This window comes from Macaca thibetana, chromosome 2 (assembly GCF_024542745.1).
Source record: "Macaca thibetana thibetana isolate TM-01 chromosome 2, ASM2454274v1, whole genome shotgun sequence".
In the NCBI taxonomy this organism is placed as follows: domain Eukaryota; kingdom Metazoa; phylum Chordata; class Mammalia; order Primates; family Cercopithecidae; genus Macaca; species Macaca thibetana.
The window spans coordinates 143108484-143113531 of NC_065579.1; positions in this window are offsets into that span (position 1 = coordinate 143108484).

Sequence of the window (5048 nt, forward strand, 5' to 3'; positions counted from 1 at the left end):
GGTTTGAGGAGCCTGGGGTGCCTGTGTCTGTGCTCCCACATGTAATTGTGGGATCATCTCTCTGTTTCCTGCATGCGACAGAAGCTGATTTCTTGTTAAGCTCTGGGGCTCCTCACTTAGTTGGGCTCCTTCCAAGGTCTCTAGTTTTGTATTTGTAGTTTTTTTTTTTTTTTTTTTTGAGACGGAGTCTCCCTCTGTCGCCCAGGCTGGAGTGCAGTGGCGCGATCTCAGCTCACTGCAACCTCTGCCTCCCAGGTTCAAGTGATTCTCCTGCTTCAGCCTCTTGAGTAGCTGGGATTACAGGCAGCTGCCACCACGCCCAGCTAAATGTTTTTTGTATTTTTAGTAGAGACAGGGTTTCACCATGTTGTCCAGGCTGGTCTTGAACTCCTGACCTCAGGTGATCCACCACCTTGGCCTCCCAAAGTGCTGGGATTATAAGCGTGAGCCACCATACCTGGCCTTTGTTTAAAAAGAACTGTCCCTCCCTCATTGTATGAACAATAGGCCTGACAAGCCCTGACTCTGTCCTTGGCATATGTATATCTAGATTCACATCTATATCTGTGCCTTCCTTTCATATCTGTGCTCCAGGAACTTCCCTTTCTGGGGAAGGGACACAGCAGTGAAGACACTCAGTGTTTTGGCGTGTCCCAGCTTTATCCTGGGACAATCAGGGAGATGGAGACTAGGAGATTGACAGGGATGGCTAGGCATGGGGCTGGGGCGTGGCAGCACTCACTGTAGGGGTGCGTCTCTATGCCTGTGTGTGTGCATCTGAATCTGGCACCGTGGGTGTGTGCCTGTAGCTGTGGGCTGTGTCACCCTCCATCTGTGCAGCTGACGGAACACCCCAGAGTGTGTGTGCTGGGTTTGTCATTGGCAATGGTGTGGACTAATGAGTTCCCTTGGGGCCAGTCCTTGTAGTTGGAGCAAACCACTTGTTGCCAGGAGCCTAGAGCGGGGAGTGATGATTTCACCCACCCAGGGTGTCCAGATATCCCAGTTGGCCTTCAGAGGCCCTGCTCGACTCATCTGGTTGAGACCAAGACTGAGGCCTCTCACAGGGGCTCTAGCAGTGCAGTGATTTCTGATCCCCTTGGCCACCACCTGGTCAACAGTTTGGTATAGATGGTAGGCAGAGATAGCCAAGAGTGAGTATCAGGTTTCCATGGTGACAGGATATGTGAGTGTCCCAGGTCAACAAGACCTTTGCAGGCAGTACTGGGGACAGGAGGCAGGGTTATTTTTCAAGCCCGCTCACTCCTGTTACAGAGCTGGCTCACGAGGCTGGAGGAATCTCCAAGGTCGCTCAGAACATCAGTGGTCATTCTCTGCTTACCCCCAACATGCAGACCCACTCACCAGGGTTTTCCACCCTGCTCGGTGCTCCCCCACGAAGCGGACCCCCATGGATACCATCACAGAGGATTCCTTGATCTTGGGGTTCCAGTTCAATCCAGCCAATGGGAAGTGCCAGCAGGGCATCAGAGGCTGGGAGAAGAGTAAATTTGGGATATTTCCCCCATGTACCCCCAGTTTTGGCAGTGACTTTGTGGCCTCAAATCTCCTCTCAGGTTTCCCCATGGCCCATAGCTAGCTATTCTCACTAGTTCCAGGAAACCACTCCCTCTCCTCCCTTCAGGTTTAGGGGTGAGAGCTCCCTCCCCTCTGTTGCCAGCCCAGGTGCTGCACCATCTCCTGTTGGTCCCCTCAACCTCGCCCACAGGGACTTTTTTCAGAAATCCCTGTGGAGTGAGACCTCTTCCTTGCTGGGGCCCTCCTGGTGCATAGAGTTACATAGAAATACAACTTATATTTCCTTGAGAAAATATGTTTTCTTATATTTCCTTTTCTGTTTCTTGAATACAAGCTCCTTCTGGCCTCCAGGACTTTGAACTTGCAGTATCTTCTGGTCATTTAAGAAATCATCTCTTCACCAATAAAACAAAACATGTTTTACATATTTAGCCAAGCTTGGCACTCATTAAGGGCATAACAAATAGTAGCTAGCATTACTGTTATTGTTGCTGTTGTGTTAAATGTGTATAAAATCACAGGGTCTTGGAATGGAAATAGAAGTGCTCACTTGAATTGAAAGGGGCATGGTTTTAATATTGTAATAGGATGTCTCGAGCTAATATTAACTAATGTTTTGAAATATTGTATCTGTGCCAATAATTCATGTTTGGTGCATTTCTGTAATATCCTTTGTGTGCCTGTATTTTTCTTTGTGTGTGTGTGACAGAGTCTTGCTCTTGCCCAGGCTGGAGTGCAGTGGCGCGATCTCAGCTTATCACAACTTCTGCCGCCTGGATTCAAGCTCCTCCTGCCTCAACCTCCTGAGTAGCTGGGATTACAGGCACCTGCCACCACACCCAGCTAATTTTTGTACTTTTTAGCAGAGATGGGGTTTTGCCATGTTGGCCAGGCTGGTCTTGACCTCCTGACCTCAGGTGATCCGCCCATCTTGGCTTCCCAAAGTGCTGGGATTACAGGCGTGAGCCACCGCGCCCAGCCGTGCCTGTATTTTTCAAAAGAAGTGTTATATTTGGGATTTTTTTATTTGTTTTAAGTTGAAATATATTTCAATATTGCACGAAAGAGGAAAAACAGTAAGTATATAATATTCAGTAAGTCAGTGTCTTGCTTCATTAAATGCCATTTAAAAATAAAATACATATGGTTAAAAAGTGAAAAAATGTATTTCTTCAAAGGGGCCTTCCCTGACCACTGTCCAAATCAGGGACCCCATTATTCTCTCTCTCACAGTCTCAGCCTATGCCTTTCACAGCAGTTACCATATTTTGTAATCACAATTTTCTTTCCTAGGTTAAGGCTTCTCTCTCCCATTAAACTATGAGCTTGACAAAGGCTTTCTGACCTCATGCAGCTGTGTCCCCAGTGCTGTGTCTTAGTGAGCAGACATGCTATGATACTGTAACAAAGAGGACCCCAAAGACAGCATCATGCATAACACTTATTTCTCCCACAGGTGATAATGCGGGCCGGTTGGCCCAGGCTGTCATGGTAGTTTGAAGGTGTTCCCAAGCTCCAAGGCCTCCCCAGACCACTTAACTCCTCAGCTACCAGGACACAACTTAAAAAATCCTTGGCCAGGCATTGTGACTCATGTCTGTAATCCCAACACTTTGGGAGGCCAAGGTGGGAGGACTGCTTGAGCCCAGGACTTAGACACCAGCCTTAGCAATATAGTGAGGCTGTGTCTCTGAAAAAGTAATTTAAAAATTAAAAAAAAAAAAAAACCCTCTTATCCAGACCAATCCCACTCTCTTTGGCCTCAGCTTCAGGTCCAGGCTGCCCCAGATCCTTATTCTCCCAACCAGAGGATCATCTGTGTGGCTTCCCAAACTACAGAGCAAGTTCCCTGAGAGGAAGTTGGTCTCTCACGAATGCCACAGGGCCACTGAATGCACTCTGTCACTTTATAAAATAGTACTTATTCCTTCTGTGGCTATGGTTTACATCTGCCCACATCCCTGACTTTTGAGTGAGTTACCTCACCATTCTGTGCCTCAATTTCTTTATCTATAAAATGGGGATGACAATAGTTTGCCTCCTAGGACTGTTAGAAGAGTTCAATGAGCAAAAAGCATTTGCACTTGAACTTAGCACATGGCAGATGGTCTCTGAATAATAATCAACATTATTTTCTCTTAATTCTCTGGACTTGCCCATGAAATCCAGAGAATGAATTGCAATTTTCTTCCTTTTTTTTGAGACAGCGTCTCACTCTTGTGGCCCGGGCTGGATTGCAACGGCACGGCCCCACGGCAACCTCCCCTCCCGGGTTCAAGCGATTCACCTGCCCCAGCCTCCCGAGTAGCTGCGATTGTAGGCGCACTTCATCACGCCCAGCTAATTTTTTGTATTTTTAGTAGAGACAGGGTTTCGCCATGTTGGTCAGGCTGGTCTCGAACTCCTGACCTCAGGTGATCCACTGGTCTCGGCCTCCCAAAGTGCTGGGAATACAGGCGTGAGCTACCACACCCGGCCCAGTACTTCATTTTCAGATGCAGACATGAAGGACCAGAAGGCTGAAGCAAACTGCCCAAAGCCACTATGCTGACGGGTGGCCGAGTCTGGGTTTAACCCAGGCCCGAACCTCAGTTCCCTCATGATAAAGTTGGAGTGATGATGTCACCTCTATCAGGATTAGGTTGTGAGGCTCAAATGCCATCATGCAACCACGGCAGGCACACGGGGGCCACTCTTCAAACGTCTGTGCGCTTCCCTTGTGCCCCGCCCTGGCACACAGCCGCCCCTGCGGAGCCGAGGGATCCCAGCCCGGCAGTCCTTCGTCAGCTGCTTCTGTTTGGTTGGCGGGGACAGCTGGGCCGACAGAGAAGCCCATTGTCTCTGTCCTCTGGGGCTCCATTGTTGGGGCCTCCTCCTGGGTTGCAGCCCCGCGGACACCCCCAGCTGTTCCTCTGGCCTGGCTCAGCTTCTCCCGGCGGTGGGGGTGCGGGTCGGGGACGAAGACGCGTGCACCCTGAAGACGGTAATTAGGCCTGCTCTACAGAGGGAAACACAGGCTCTGGGAGCCTACATGCCTTCGCCGGAAGTGCTTGTCCCGGAGCTCCTGTAGACTGGGCCGGGGGTGGGCTCGGGTCGGAGAGGTCACGGGGCTCCTTAGGTCACAGGCGGCAGGGCCAGAGAAACTCCCTCGCCCCTACGTTTAACCCGCGGAAACAAGGGCCCAGAGAGCGCGGACGCCAGCCCAAGGTCACACAGCGAAGCCCCGGCACAGCCCGCCGGGAACCTAGCGTTTCTAACCCTCAGCCTCTCGCTGTTTCTGCCCAGCTTGGGGAGCGCTGGAACAGGACCTAGGGTGATCGCGCCCCTTCCGCGACGCGGGTGTGAAACCCGCTTGGCCCTCCCGCCAGGGGGCGGAGCTTCCAAGCCAGGCGGGATTCCACCGGGTATTTGCCTGCGGAGGCGGGACTTCGGGCTTGATGGGCGTTGGGGGTGGCCTCCTGGCGGGCGGGCCCTCTGTGACGCCGATACTGGCGGGGCGGGCCAAGTCG